Source organism: Acinonyx jubatus, chromosome B2, assembly GCF_027475565.1.
Source record: "Acinonyx jubatus isolate Ajub_Pintada_27869175 chromosome B2, VMU_Ajub_asm_v1.0, whole genome shotgun sequence".
NCBI lineage: Eukaryota > Metazoa > Chordata > Mammalia > Carnivora > Felidae > Acinonyx > Acinonyx jubatus.
Window position 1 is genome coordinate 138,753,927 of NC_069385.1, and position 15,553 is coordinate 138,769,479.

At 41.1% G+C, this 15,553-nt stretch overlaps 1 protein-coding gene across 2 annotated transcripts in view; it reads left to right on the top strand.

The window, feature by feature from the left end:
* Positions 1-15,553, top strand: part of RNF144B (ring finger protein 144B) — a 182,643-nt gene that overhangs the window by 73,900 nt on the left and 93,190 nt on the right. The window contains exon 1 of one of the 2 annotated variants that reach the window (XM_015088097.3): positions 7,234-7,359. The exons of the other annotated variant lie outside the window; for it this stretch is intronic. The gene's annotated coding sequence lies outside the window, so the exon portion shown is untranslated. Of the gene's footprint in view, positions 1-7,233; positions 7,360-15,553 lie in introns of those variants that run through there. 2 annotated transcript variants of the gene reach the window in all.

Genomic DNA, 15,553 nt, shown 5'->3' on the forward strand with positions numbered 1-15,553 from the left:
GCAATGACTTTCTGGATATGATACCAGAAGCACAAGCAACAAACACAAAAATTAGTAAGTGGAGCTGTACCAAACTGGGAAGCTGCTTCTTCATGGCAAAAAAAAAAAAAAAAAAAGGCAACCTATGGGAGAAAATATTTGCAAACGAGGCATCTGATAAGAGCTCATACAAAAACCAAAAAAAAAAAAACCCTAAAAACAGTCTGATTAAAAAATAGGCAGAGGAACTGAATAGACATTTCTCCAAAGAAGACGTACAAATGGGCAACAGATACATGAAAAGGCGCTCAACATCACTCATTGTCAGGGAAATGCAAATCAGAACCTCAAGGAATGTCACCTCACACTAGTTAGAAGGGCTGACCTCACACAGACTAATAACAAGTGTTGGTGAGGATGTGGAGAAAAGGCAACCCTCGTGCCCTGTTGGTGGGAATATAAATTGGTGCCAGCACTATGGAAACAGTATGGAGTTTCCTCAAAAAATTAAAAATAGAACTACCGTATAATTCCACAATCCCACTCTTGGGTGCCTATTGAAAGGAATGAAAACAGTATATCAAAGAGAGATTTGCATTGCCATGTAGCATCATTGACAATAGCCAAGCTACGGAAACAACCTCACGGCCTATTCATGGATAAATGAATAGAGATGTGAGGTGCACGCGCGCACACACACACACACACACACACACACACACACACATAATGAATGTGTTTGGGGGATCTGATATACAGTATGGTGATTATAGTTAATAATATTGTATTATATACTTGAAAGTTGTTAAGAGAGTAGATCTTTAATGCTCTTGCCATAAAAAAAAGGAATGGTTATGTAAATTAGAGGAGATGTTAGCAGAAGCTACATGGTAATCATTTAGCAATATATAAGTGTATCAAATCAACACATTATGCACCTTAAACTTATACAATATTATATGTCATATACTTAATAAAGCTGGAAAAATGGAAATATATTACTTTAGAAATCTCACTACATTAGTACTTCCAAAAAGCACTACGTTTTGTACATAATAGTCTCTCCTCTTCAGACTGTTATTTTGTGGTGAATTGTCATTTAGCAGTTTATCTTAAATGTTTGAATTTAGCAATTTATATTTGTAAAAGCATCCTAATTTTAGCTAATTATTTTTAGGCTGGATTATCCTAATGTAGTTCTCTCTTATTTATTTATTTAATGTTTATTTATTTTTGAGACAGAGAGAGACAGAGCATGAATGGGGGAGGGTCAGAGAGAGGGAGACACAGAATCTGAAACAGGCTCCAGGCTCTGAGCTGTCAGCACAGAGCCCGACGCGGGGCTCGAACTCACGGACCGTGAGATCATGACCTGAGCCGAAGTCGGACGCTTCACCGACTGAGCCACCCAGGCGCCCCTCTGCTCTCTTATTTAAAATGCTCTGGTATCTTATCCCATCACCCAGCAATCATTAGGTTTATTAGTAGCCTAACTTTATGGCTCCTTCAAGATTATATTGTGTACTGTAATAAAAATGCTGAATCATCCTCATATTTGTGTATTTATGTATCTAGTGTAATTTATCCCTCCAGAGTCTATCCAGTTAGCAAAACGAGCAAACATTTGAATTATTAAGGGCTGAATAAAATACTTTCTTTCTGTTGTGGATCAATTTTTTTTTTTTTTTACTTTGCATTGAATCATCACTTAGTTTTCTTAAAAGGGCAAAAAATCCCAGCAGATCCATAAGCTGGACTTGTACTCCAGGGCATTGCACATTCTTACAGAACGAGATCAGAAATAGAGCAAAGGAATTATGTCATTAGCATTGCCTCTTACAGGGTCTACGAAGGGAATAAAAAGGAGTACGTATTCTTTACCCTGTAAGCAGCAAACTCAGATGTAATTTGGGTTAAAAATATAAATAGGTAAGTTTGATAATTTATTGTTTGAGAGGCTTATTGACTTATTATGGAGAAGTAACATATTGCTAACATTCAAACAGGCCTAGTTTGATTGATTGTTCCAGTTTGCTGGGACTGGGAAGTTTTCCGGGACACGGGAATTTCGGTACTAAAACAGGGAAAGTCCTGGCCAAACTTGGGCCAATTCGATCACTATCTGGCTGGTCTGACCCTGGGACCGGCTCTGACACCTCTCTGAGTTCCAAATTAGACCTGTTCTCAGCAATTCCCATCATAATTGTAACCAGTAGTATTTGCTAATACTCTGGGGTTTGTAATTGCTTTCCTGATGAGAACCTGGAATCAAAGTGAGGACAGATGTGCGTGCCCCACTGCAGAATCTCACCTGGTGGTCAGAGTTTAAGGAACAGGTGCCCCTTCTTACCTAAGGCTAGTTCTACTCTTGGACTCGTGTCCAGTCCCTTCCTATCTCCTCAGTGGCCTTTTTCTGTAATTTATCCTACACTCTCCAGGATCTTCTCTTTCACATTTGCTCTTGAACATGCATTAAAAAAAGTATTCGATGAATTCCACTTGCCTCTCTGGGTACCAATTTATCTCATCTTTATAATCAGATACCTTGACCATGCTGCCTCCTTGCTACCTCCATTTCCTAACCTCTTGCTTGCTTTCCAGCCGATTCCAAGCAGCATTCATTCCTTCCACTTTCTGAAACTTGTCTTATTGAAGTCAATATTGACTTTTAATGTTACTGATCCAGTGGAACCATCTGGTCTTTTCCTTGCTTCACCTTTTACCAGCATTTGATTCTGTAGTCTTCTCTTGGTTTCTCAGGACTTTCTCTTACTGTGGCTTTCAGGTACTACATTTGCTTGGTCCCTTGGTTTTCCTCCTACCTCTCTGGCTATTTCTTTTTTTATCTTTCACTATTTTTTTCTTTGTTATCTCTTTCTCCTTTATTCACTAGTGCCCCCAAGGGGTTAGGTTCTAAGTCCTTTTCACCTCAGACTTGAATTACTCTGTAGATTATACCGTTACCATCCATGGCTTCAATAAATAAGCAGACACTCCTAAATTGGTATTTTCATACACCTCTTGTCAAGAGCCTACTAGTTGTTTTCACTTGTATATCCTACCTTGAATTCATTGTGCTTAAATATGAACTTGGCTTTATCCACCCAATTGCTCTTATCAGAAACATGGAGGTCAGCACTGAGTTCTTGAACTTTCATTACTCTTAACAGATATAACAACAAGTTCAAGTACTGAGTTCAGAACTTTCAGTTCTATTAATCCCCTAGTTCTGTCAATTCTATTTTTTTTAAATGTTTATTTTTGAGAGGGAGAGAGAGAGAGAGAGAGAGAGAGAGCGAGAGAGCGAGCAGGGGAGGAGCAGAGAGAGAGGGAGACAAAGAATCTGAAGTAGGCTCCAGGCTCCGAACTGTCAGCACAAAGCCTAATGCAGGGCTCGGACTCATGAACCATGAGATCGCGAACTGAGCCAAAGTCAGATGCTTAACCACCTGAGCCACCCAGGCACCCCAGTCAATCGTATTTCTTAATAATGGTGAAGCTGTTTACTTTTCTCCAACCCCATTGCTACCACCAGTCTCATTTCTCACCTGGACTACTGAAACAGATTCTTACCTAGAAGCACCTATATTAAATTTCGCTTCTGTTCAACCAATTTCTACACTGCAGTCGGGGTGCTATTTAAAAAGTAAAGATCTGGTGAAGTGAAGCTGTTTACAAAGGCTTCCCATGGGTTTTTAGTTCAACGTTTAAGCCTGGAAATTCCTTCTCGATCATCTGGTAGAATCTCAAAGCACTCTTCCTTAACTTCTCTGTAATCCAGCCCCATTGAATAATTCTATACATTCTTCAAATGCACCAGGGTTTTTTTTTTGCCCCCCGCCCTTTAAATATGCAGTTTTCTCTGCCTTGAAACACTTTTTCATTTTATAACTCTATTTACTTTAGTATTTATTTCCTGGATCTTATTTATATCTAGGTCCCAGTTTAAAGGTCATTTCCATAGGGAGGTCTCTCCTCACCCCCATGGACCAGTATCTCAACCGTGGCTCCACAATAGAATCACCTGGGGACTTGTTAAAATACCAATGATCCGCTTTACCTGTGCTGGGATAGGGTGTGAATCAGAATTACCTAGAGGTCTTGTTAAAACCACCAGGTAGCTCTGATGCTGCCTTTATGAGAACCACACTTGGAAACCATTGCTCCAAATTAGACTAAATTTGGGCTCCAGCCAAGTGCCTCTGTAGTATCTGCATCTCTTAGCATGGCACTCAAACGTTTTATTATGATCACTTTTAAGAAATGATCTTTTCTGCTAGAAAGGAAAGACAGTTCTCTCTTTGTGAAGTGAAGCTCTCTGGCTTTCTTGTTTACCTTTGTATCCCTAGGGTCTAGCACTGTGCCTGCCACACAAGGATTTGCTTAGTATTTGTTGAATGAATGAATAAAAGGCTATGTTTGAGTAAGAAGGTGGTATCTAGATGATCTACAACTCAAGGCAATAATAATATAGAGATAAAGCTGACGTTTTCTATTACCTATCTTTAACTTGTTTCTAGTTTATTTTTGGTTTTCATCCAAAATCTTATTGAGGGCAGTGCCTTGAGATGTCTATATTCTAATTCTTCTTTCTTAAAAAGCTTATTCATTTATTTTACAAGGGGAGAGAGAGATAGAGAGAGAGAGAGAGAGAGAGAGAGAGAGGGAATGAATGAGAATCCCAGGCAGGCTCCACACTGTCAGCACAGTGCCTGATGTGTGGCTCGAACTCACTAACCGTGAGAGCATGATCTGAGCCAAAAGCATGAGTCAGATGCTTAATCGACTGAGGCACTCAGGTGCCCCTATTCTAATTCTCTTTCTTATTGCTACCGCTACATTACTCTTAACAGATATAAGAAACAACAAGTGAATATATTTTGGCTGATTGGGGTGCAGGACAATTCCATGAAGATCCGACACTTAATTGTGCTGTGTACATGTGTGTGCTTGCATGTTTGTGTGTATGGTGGTATATAACTTACAAATGACTTAGAGTAGAAGAGAAAGAAGACCAGAAATTGTGCCTTGGGTAGAGCTCCACTGCCAAAAATTTAATTCTCTAGAATCGACCAAGCAGAAACTTTCTTCAGCCCCAGTAGGGTTGTAGAAGTGATGTTTTGGGGAATGTTCTGAACTGGATTAAAGTCCTTTTACTGCTTGCACACTATCTCGAATTTTGTTTTAAGTTTGATCTATTTTGAGAGAGAGAAAGAGCACAAGAGCAGGGGAGGATCCGAGGGAGAGGAAGAGAGAGAATCTTAAGCAGCATCATGCCCAGTGAGTATGGAGCTTGACTCGAGGCTGGATCCCACGACCACGAGATCACGACCTGAGCCAGTATCAAGTCGGACGCTTAGCTGACTGAGCCACCAAAGCGCCCCCACACTATCTTGAATTTTCTATTTCTTGAGTCGTATCAAAGATCAGCACAAATCATAGTTTGTATTTATAAGATACCATATGCTTATTTATTTTACATGTATTGAATATTTACTATATGAAGTATAATCCTAGAAATGAAAGACATTTTCTGCCTTCATTCACAGCTTAGGATGGGAGACATGCAAATCAGTGCTTAAAATACAGTGAGTAAGTGCTGTGGTAGAGTATGTAAAGACGACCTTGGAATATCCAAGTCCCCCTCCCAGACAAGTGGGGACCTGCTCTATTGCATTTCAGTAAGGGTATTAGCATGGGAGTTGTGGAAGGGGTACTTAATACAAGTTATCTCTTGTCTGTGGGGGTATATCTAGGGATACATGCTGACTCCTTACATGCAGACTTGTTTAAAGAAATTCCAGATAAAGAGGCTTATTGGACTGTTCAGTTCTTAGCGATTCATGCATGACATTCACAAAACTATGCACACTGGGAAATGTGCAGCATTTTCCATATGGACATGAATCTTCTAAAGGGAGAACTCATAGCTTTCTCCTTTCTCAAAAGGGTCTATGATTTCCACAGGGATTAGAACCATTTCTCTATTGTGTAAGCTGATGGAGAAGATGAATTGGTAAAGAAATGATCCTGTGGGGGCATCTGGCTGGCTCAGTGGGTAGAGCATGCGACTATTGATCTCAGGGTCATGAGTTCCAGACTATGTTGGGTGGAGAGTTTACTTAAAAAGAAAAAAAAAGTGATCCTGTGGTTAAGAGTTCCTGGAGGGATTTCCTTAGGACTTTCCCCATAAATACAGAAGTTATCTGTAATAGATGATACATTAAAAAGTATTTTAAAATCAAGCTATACTTGCCTATACTGGAGTATCCCAGTAAAAAACAAAAAACAAAAAAAACCTTGGATCGAATTATTCTGTAAACCGAAAAATTTAAGGAAAACATTTTTCTGTATTCATAAGTTCTATATATAACCTTCCTATTGAGATATCCATGGTGATGCCATTACAGCCACCATGACTACTGTCCCAAGGAATTCTAAGAGTTATCATTTCATTTGTATTTACCACATGCCAGAGGTTCTAGATATTTTTAAAAAATGTTTTATTTATTTATTTTTGGGGGGGAGGGAGGGAAGGAGAGAGAAAACACAAGCAGTGGAGGGGCGAAGAGAGAGGGGGACAGAATCTGAAGCAGGCTCCAGGCTCTGAGATGTCAGCACAGAGTCTGTTGTGGGGCTCAAATCCACGAACCATGAGATCATGACCTGAGCTTGAAGTTGGACACTTAACCGACTGAGCCACCCAGGTGCCCCTCTAGATGTGTTTTCTGATTTTTACAACTACACATGGCAGTCATTATCTGTATTTTTTGGGTGAGGAGATCAAGGCTCAAAGAGGTTAGAAAATGTAGTCTCGACGAGACAGCTTGTATTTAGTAGAGCCAAGATCTGAACACTGCATTGGCAGATTCAAAAGTCTATGTTCTTTTCATAGCATGATACTGACTTACTTTATGGTAATGTGGTTTACTCAAGGTGTTTCTGATTTTAAATAACTGAAGTAAATTTGAACTAGCTTTAACAAAAACGGGCAATTTGCTTTAAGGACCAGGAGTGTCTTGAGGAATTCAAAGATAGGAATGCAAGTGGCTTCTGGAAGGAACTGGAACTGAGAAGTGGAAAGCCATCATTCTTTCTCTGACTCTTACGTTACCTCCTCTATTGCATCTCCTTTATTGTGCTTTCTCTGGATTTTTCTGTAGCTCATATAGATGATAGAATATGGCTGTGGCACGGCTTCAACCAAGTGCAGAGATTAGCTGTTCCTAAATCCGAATTCTGAATTCCTGGCAGAGAGAATCTGATTGGCTCTGCTGCAGACAGACATCTATTCTGGGTCCAGTCAGCTTTAACCAAGGAGGCAGAATTACATCGTCCAGACATGACTGCCATGGGATTTGAAGGCAACATCCTTTACTGGTAGGAATGTTTAACTCTTGTCTTTTCCCACTCATCTGGTTTGACTACAGCCCATTCTGGGTACTCTAATTATTACCTGGAGAAGTCTAAGAGTCCCTCTACTCCAGGTTTGACCCAAGGTTATAGCTCTTTGAAGAGAAAAGAAGTCTATGACAGACTTGGCTGATGTGTTGTCATGTCAATTTTTCCCCCTTTTGAAGTACATCACGTCATTATTGTCCCTCCAGTCTTGTTCCTTATACCTTAATTGCCTTTCCACACACACATACACGCGCGTGCACACACACACACACACACACACAACTCACACAGGAATACCATTGCAGTATCTGCTCAGAAGAAATCATCTGCCATCGGAGTTCACCTTTTGCCCTGGGCTACAGTACAGCAAACTACTGACTTTCTTTGCCAATATAAAGTGAATAAAACCCTCTCCCAAACTGTTGTCCTTATTATCTCTTTATGATAATGTTGAGAGCCCTTTCCCCTATAGTCGCTACCTATCTAGAAATGGGTCCAGTTACTTTCATTAGGCACAGTGGGAAGAAATTCACCTGGGGCTCTTAGGAACAAATGGTCCAGGTCGTTTCTCAACTGAAGGAGCTTCTAAGGAAGGAGGTCAAATAGAATCACCCAGTTATAGACACCTATACTTTCTATATTCTTCTGCAGCTGTGAGGAGAAACTCAAGGGGAAAAATTTATTGTTACATTTTCTGGTAAGTGACCCAAACTAATGAATGCTAAGTGTTCCAAAAGTTTGTTTGTGGGTCAGTTGTTTAGAACTTAGAACTCATTTTACTATGGAAACGATATTATACTTGGTAGTTTACATTTCTAGCCATACCGTAAATGATCATTTGGTCTACAACATAGCTGAAATGCTAATTATTATCTCATAATTTACTTGCTCTTAAAATTGGGGTCTGGACTCTTTTGTGCCTAAAGCCTTGACTTCATTAGTTTCCCGAATACTAGTTCTCCTGAACTTCTCTAAAATTCGATATTCTCTGGAACCTTCACTTCCTCTCACTCTAAACGAGGTAGAGAGAAACCATGGAGGCATGCAAGTGATGGCTTGAGGGTGGCTCCACGTATTGAAAGATGCAGGTGTACTAGATGTCACAAAAGGAAGGATAGGAGTAGAGAGTAGAGAGTTTAATGTCCTTTGTGACTCCTCTCAAAAGGATAAGGGAGTCAGGGGAGGAGGACCAGGGAGAGAAGAGTGACTGCCACATTTGATAAATAGGTATTGTTGTGAGTGCCTGTGTGTAAAATATTTATTAACTTTTTCTTTCTTGCATGTACTTCTTTGAGTTTTTTTTTCCCCCTCGAGTAGCCTACAAAAAATTCATGATGAATTCTACAGCATTCCCCATTTGTTTAGCTGAATCCCTGAACTTAACCTCCCTGGGGTGAGGCATCGTGACTGCACGGAAGCCCTGACAGGTAACAGGAAGGCAGGCACCGGCCTCTGGTTGTTGTGTAATCACAACGTGCCTTCATGGGGATCCTGCATAAGTGTTTTTAGTAGATGATTTCATCTCCTCCTCTGACTTGGACCCAGACAACTTTACATTCTCAGCAAACAGATGGACAACAGGGTTGAAATAGGATCTTGTACTGAAATAGTCTTTGAGTCATACACTTTGACTGTTCACTTTTCCAGGAAACCTGCCTCCTCCTCCTTGCAGGAGGCCAATGCTGACAATTAATGTACTCAGAGTTGTTGGACTCTCTTCCCAATGTATGTTTGCTATCTTTCTTCTTGGTTAAGATGGGGCTTCCACTGAGATAGGAATATTGTCTGGTTTGCTCGGGCAAAACACCTGGCCTTTTGCCCTGAGTAGATGTTTAAGAAGTAGAATTAAAATGTTTTATACCAACCTTCTATTTTTGTCTTCCTTACAAAAAAGTTCCTGGTATGAAAACAAGGGGGGTTGATTTCACCCCTAACTTTATTTGGGGAAGCAGGAGCACTGGCAGAGAGTCACTTGACCGGGTTATTAGGCGCTCGTCCATGTTGGGCCGGTACCTGCCTGTTTGACCCCAGGGAAGTCTGTTCAATTTTCAGTGCTCAATTTCCTCATCTATGAAAGGGGGATGATAAAGCCAACTGAAAGGGTATTGTGAGTATTCCGTGGGATGATGTTTGTGAGAGCGTCTGATGCGGTAACATTGCTGTAGTAACAGGTTCTGATTTGTTTTCAGGGGTTGGAACTGTCCTTCCTCTATACCCAGTTTGTAATGGGCATGCAGTAATTTGCTTAAAGACTTGTTTATTCTAAACCTGGAGCATTGTACTCAATGCCTTTCGCTCAGTCCCTGCAGAAAAGGTGTACGTTGTCCACGCCTTTGTCATTTCCGCCTTCATCTGAATTTCTGAACGCAGTATAGAACCAGGCCCTGTATAAATCAGGCATGGTGTAGATCACAACGTCTGCATCCTGCTCATTTGGATCATTTATTATGTTTTTGGATGAGAGCCCTAAGTTGATGTGATATCAACAGAACATCTTGACCGGTCTGAACTGTTGAACGGAAACAATGAGCATGGAAAGGACAGGCGGCCACTCAAGTTTATCGTGTTCTTTTGAGCTCTGATTTCTGCTTCCCCATCTCCGATTTTAGTAGCCACAGGTGGGTAGCACAACATCCTGTACGAGGATGTGTAAAAATTAAAGGTTGGAAAGATCGGAAGTGTTTCGTTTGTTTTGTTTTTCAGAATTTATGTAACAACAACATAATATGGATGACTCTGAAAAGTTTTGTCTTCTGTGGGTCAAAGAGGATACGATTTGGGATTGGTGATTTTCCACATAACTTCAGCCTTTATGTTTGCAGATTAATTAGGTCATAGGAAAGGAAGCCAAATTGACCGGAGGACCCCTGATCCCAGCAGAATGATCTAGGATCCTTGCACCAAAGTTTCTATCATTTGTCTTGATTTGTTCTCTCTCCCCTTTACACGGGGAGGTGAAGGAGTCTTCTTTCCTCACCCTGTTCCTCGGTCGGCTGCATTACTGTCTCACACAACTGCACTATTTATCTTTATTCATTCCTGCTTCTCAGGGCAGTCATAAAATCACCTTTTTGTCTTTAGAGAAAATCTGAAAGTTTTAACATGTTACTAATGAGCCTCATTGTGTTTAAGAAAGCACTGGGTCTGAACAATCAGGAATAAAGCTAGAGGTGACTTTCTCTGATGATTAACTGCTTTTATTATCCCTTGGAAAGTTTATAAATGAGTAGTTTTAAAGTTTTTTTTTTTAAATGTTTTTAATTTTTAATGGAATGCCTTGGCTGGAGAAATTTTTTCTGCCATCAGTAGAGCTTATCTGCCATCCATCTCTCTCTTTTCGCTCATGCAGTTCCTTTTGCCCAGCCCCCTCTCTGTTGGCTCCCCACATTTCTGCCCAGGCTCTCCGTGTTCTGCAGGGCGGGGTTCACAAAGCCGCCTTCCGGGATCCGGATGGCACAACACTGGGGCACTGCCCTGCCTGGTATACGTGTCTGACTTTTCCTACACTGCATGTTTTGTTTATTTTTGTGTTCCCAGCACCTAATAAAGATCTCCGTAGACAATAGGAGCTAAATAAAAGTTTGCCGAATGAGTTGCTTCATTCAGGGTAAGAGCATTGTGTGTACTAAGGACAGAAAACCAGAGGAGGCCAGCTCTCCTCGTGGGGGAGGAGGCAAGTGGAAATGGAGAGGGTGTGTCCCAGAAAAGTTATACCTTGAGTCACATTTTGGGGACGGAGGAGCTGTTCATCAGGTGGGAGAGGTGGGGGAAAATGGGCACATGGAGAGCCAGAGGAATTAGTGAATGTGAGATTTGGAGCACCTGAAAATAGTTTTGTGTGGCTGGGACACAGATGCAAAGTGAAAGGGGCAGAAGATGAATCTAAAAAGGTAGGCAGGTTATACGTTCCTTTGAATTTTGTGCCCAATAAAAAAAAATCACTTAGGTCATTGGCCAGAATTACTTCTGTGATGCACTGATGGATGGTATAATACCAGCTGGGATTGGATCTCATAAGGATTAGATGAGTTACTACTTAATTAATTTTTGTAACGATGACTTCAAAGTAAATTGGGTGGCTATACTGGTCGCTGTTCGAAATGAAAGTCTGCTGAAATCACAAACAGATCTTAAAAGTTTTAGGGGATTCTACCTGACAAAATATTGGAGTCATAATATAACCCTAAATAGTTTATATCACGAGAAGACTTTGTAGCTGAATCAGTATTTTAACAAGGCTTTTCTGATACATCAGCCACTAATCATTTAAAAATGTGATTAAACAGGGGCGCCTGGTGGCTCAGTCGGTTAAGCATCTGACTCTTGATTTTGGCTCAGGTCATGATCTCATGGTTCATGAGCTTGAGCCCCATGTTGGGCTCCATGCTGCCAGTGCAGAGCCTGCTTAGGATTCTCTCTCTCCACACCTACCCCCCCCCACCCCCAATAAATAAATAAACTTAAAAAAGTGTAGGGGCACCTGGGTGGCTCAGTCGGTAGACATCCAAATCTTGGTTTCGGCTCAGGTCACGATCTCACACTTGGTGAGTTCGAGCCCTGCGTTGGGCTCTGCGCTGACAGTGTGAAGCCTGCTTTGGATTCTCTCTTTCTCTGCCTCTCTCTGCCACTCCCCTGCTCGTGCTCTGTCTCTGTCTCTGTCTGTCTCTCAAATAAACTTGAAAAAACGTTTAAAAAATGTGATTATGGCAGTGCAAGCTGGTGCAGCCACTCTGGAAAACAGTATGGAGATTCCTCAAAAAACTAAAAATAGAACTACCCTATGACCCAGCAATTGCACTACTAGGCATTTATCCAAGGGGTACAGGTATGCTGTTTTGAAGGGACACATGCACCCCCATGTTTATAGCAGCACTATCAACAATAGCCAAAGTATGCAAAGAGTCCAAATGTCCACTGATGGATGAATGGATAAAGAAGATGTGGTATATATATACAAGGGAGTATTACCCGGCAATCAAAAAGAATGAAATATTGCCATTTGCAACTACGTGGATGGAACTGGAGGGTATTATGCTAAGTGAAATTAGTCAGAGAAAGACAAAAATCATATGACTTCACTCATATGAGGACTTTAAGAGACAAAACAGATGAGCATAAGGGAAGGGAAACAAAAATAATATAAAAACAGAGAGGGGGACAAAACAGAAGAGACTCATAAATATGGAGAACAAACTGAGGGTTACAGGAGGGGTTGTGGGAGGGGGGATGGGCTAAATGGGTAAGGGGCACTAAGGAATCTACTCCTGAAATCATCGCTGCACTATATGCTAACTAATTTGGATGTAAATTTAAAAAAAATAAAAAATAAAATTAAAAGCAAAAAAAAAAAAGAATATACTACCACCAAAAAAAAATGTGATTAGATTTAGACATTTTTCTATAACGACTACTGTGAAAATACAAAAGATAATAGGGGCACCTGGGTGGCTTAGTCGGTTAAGCGTCCGACTTCGGCTCAGGTCATGATTTCGTGGTTCATGAGTTCGAGCCCCGCACTGGGCTTTGTGCTGACAGCTCAGAGCCTGGATCCTGCTTCGAATTCTGTGTCTCCCTCTCTCTCTACCCCTCCCCCACTCATGCTCTCTGTGTCTCTCTCTCTCTCTCTCAAAAGTAAACATTAAAAAAAAATTTAAAAAGATAATATACGCAAAATACTTAGTACAAAGTAGCTTGCCTGGCACACAGTAGGCGCTCAACAGTATAATGTGTTTCTTCCCCCAATGGTGCCAGACCTCAAGAAGCTTCCACTTTATGAACTTTTGGGAGAAACTGTAAAACAAAACAAAACAAAAAACAAAAAAAACAAACCAACACCCTGTCTCCAAGTGTATATTTGTTGAAATATCCGCTAATTCTTTGGTGAGAGCTTGGAATTTCCTTGGTGATTTTAAACAAGATTTCCTCTATTCCGTGTGTTCATTGTATGAGTCTTAGATCACCAGGGCCGATCTGATGTGAGCACAGACATTTCAAAGCCTTGGTGGGACTACCTGTTTTAGCAGTTGCTCACATTTAAAAATAGTTCTAGCCCCTTGGCACCTCAGGGTTTCTGTGAATCATGCCGAGCCACTCTTGACATGTACAAATATGTTTTCCTCCTGGATTTGTAGGCGGGCAGCGGGTTTGTCTGGTGTCTCCCAGTGCCTACTTATGCTGGGGAGGAGTTGAGATCCCAGGTTGGAAAACGAAAACTTGAACTAGATGTTTGCTGGGCACCATCCAGGAGCACTGCATGCCTTTGGTTTGTTTTGATTAAATTCCAAAGTGATACAATCGTCTGGCTGTTAAAGATAACTAATTGCCTTGTTTTCTACTTAGAGGTGTGATGGTTCCAGATTGGCAAGTTAGGATGGTTTTGCAGTGGGACACTGGGACGTGACCATTGTCACTGGGGTTTAGTCTTTAGGTGAGCAGGGCAGGCTACCAGGGCACATCACCAAGACACATATAAGGGAGCATTTCTTTGGAGATGTGCGATTTTCCAAGCTCCAGTTACTAGAGTACTAAGTGTACTAAGTAGTACACTTATTAACCCACTTGGATAAAAACAAAGCAAAAGCATACCAAATACAAAAAGTAGAGATTTTTAAGATCACATTCCCTAATTATAATCCAATTAAATTGGAAATTAATAGGAGCACCTGGGTGACTCAGTCGGTTAAGCGTCTGACTTCGGCTCAGGTCATGATCTCGCGGTTCATGAGTTTGAGCCCCGCATTGGGCTCTGTGCTGAGAGCTCGGATCCTGGGGCCTGCTTCGGATTCTGTGTCTCCCTCTCTCTCTCTGCCCCTCCTTCGCTCACGCTCTGTCTCTCTCAAAAATAAACCTTAAAAAAATTAAATTGGAAATTAATAATAAAGATATGACCCCCCCCCCCCAAAATGTCATTTGAAACTAAGAAATACTCTCCTAGATAAACCTTTGATCAAAGAGTAAATCAAAGAGAAATTGTACAGGGGTGCCTTGGTGGCTCAGTCAGTTGAGCCTCCAACTTTTGATTTCTGCTCAGGTCATGATCGCATGGTTGTTGGAGAGAACCCTGCATCAGGCTCTATGCTGGGTGTGGAATCTGCTTAAGATTCTCTCTCTCCCTCTTCCTCTGCCCCTCCCTTGCTCATTCTCACTCTCTTTCTCTCTGTCTCTCAAAAATAAAACAAAACTAATAAATGGTGATTCTTTAGAAAGCAATAAAAATTATACTTGTATACTCAATTTTTAAGGCATATTACCCAAAAATTTACTCAAAGGAAAACCTGTAAAACAGTAAATATATATTATTATTCATGAGGAAAAGACTGACAGGGCACCTGGGTGGTTTGGTTGGTTAAGTGACTGACTTGCTTTCAGCTCAGGTCACGATCTCACAGTTCATGAGTTCAAGCCCTGTGTCGGGGTCTGTGCTGATGGAACTGAGCCTGCTTGAAACTCTCTCTCCCTCTTTCTCCGCCCCTTCCCTGCTCTCACATGTGCTCTCTCACTCTCAAATAAACTTTAAAAAAAAAAAAACAACCCTGACAAAACCCCTGCTTCCCTCAAAAAGAAAAAAAAGAGGTACTGATAAAGTTAAAAGTGGCATTAATGGAATAGAAAAAAAGCAGAAAGGCTAAATAAGACAAAAAATTGGAAAAAGTAAAAATATACAAGATTAGGAACAAGGAAACAGACACAACCACAGTGGCAGGAGAGTCGGAAAGAATTATAAGAAATACACGTGGAAACTGTGCCGAACTCTGTAGAAACAAATTTGAAAATATAGAAGAAATGGACAATGTTGGAAGTAGAACGTAAGTGACCCAAATTGGATCGTGTAGAAAATTCAACCAGATCACCAGAAGTCTCAGTTTGTGCCTGCTCGGCCTGTCCCACCTGGCATTGGTTCTGGACTTTATTATTTTCACAGTCACTAAAATAAGACGGGGTAGTGGTCCTCGACCTCATGAGAACAGGTTTTCGTATGATCTCTGTAGTGCGTGTGGTGAAGAGTGTTTTTACCTTAACGCATGCTTATCTACAACCCTATGTCCCGCCCGCCCCCACCAAGTTCTCTCCAAATGCAAGTTCACTTACATCTCTCTGTAAAGAGCAGCCTGCAGAGCCCCTGCTAACAAGATGAAACATGCTCCTACATTGGTGGCTAAGGACAACTAACTCA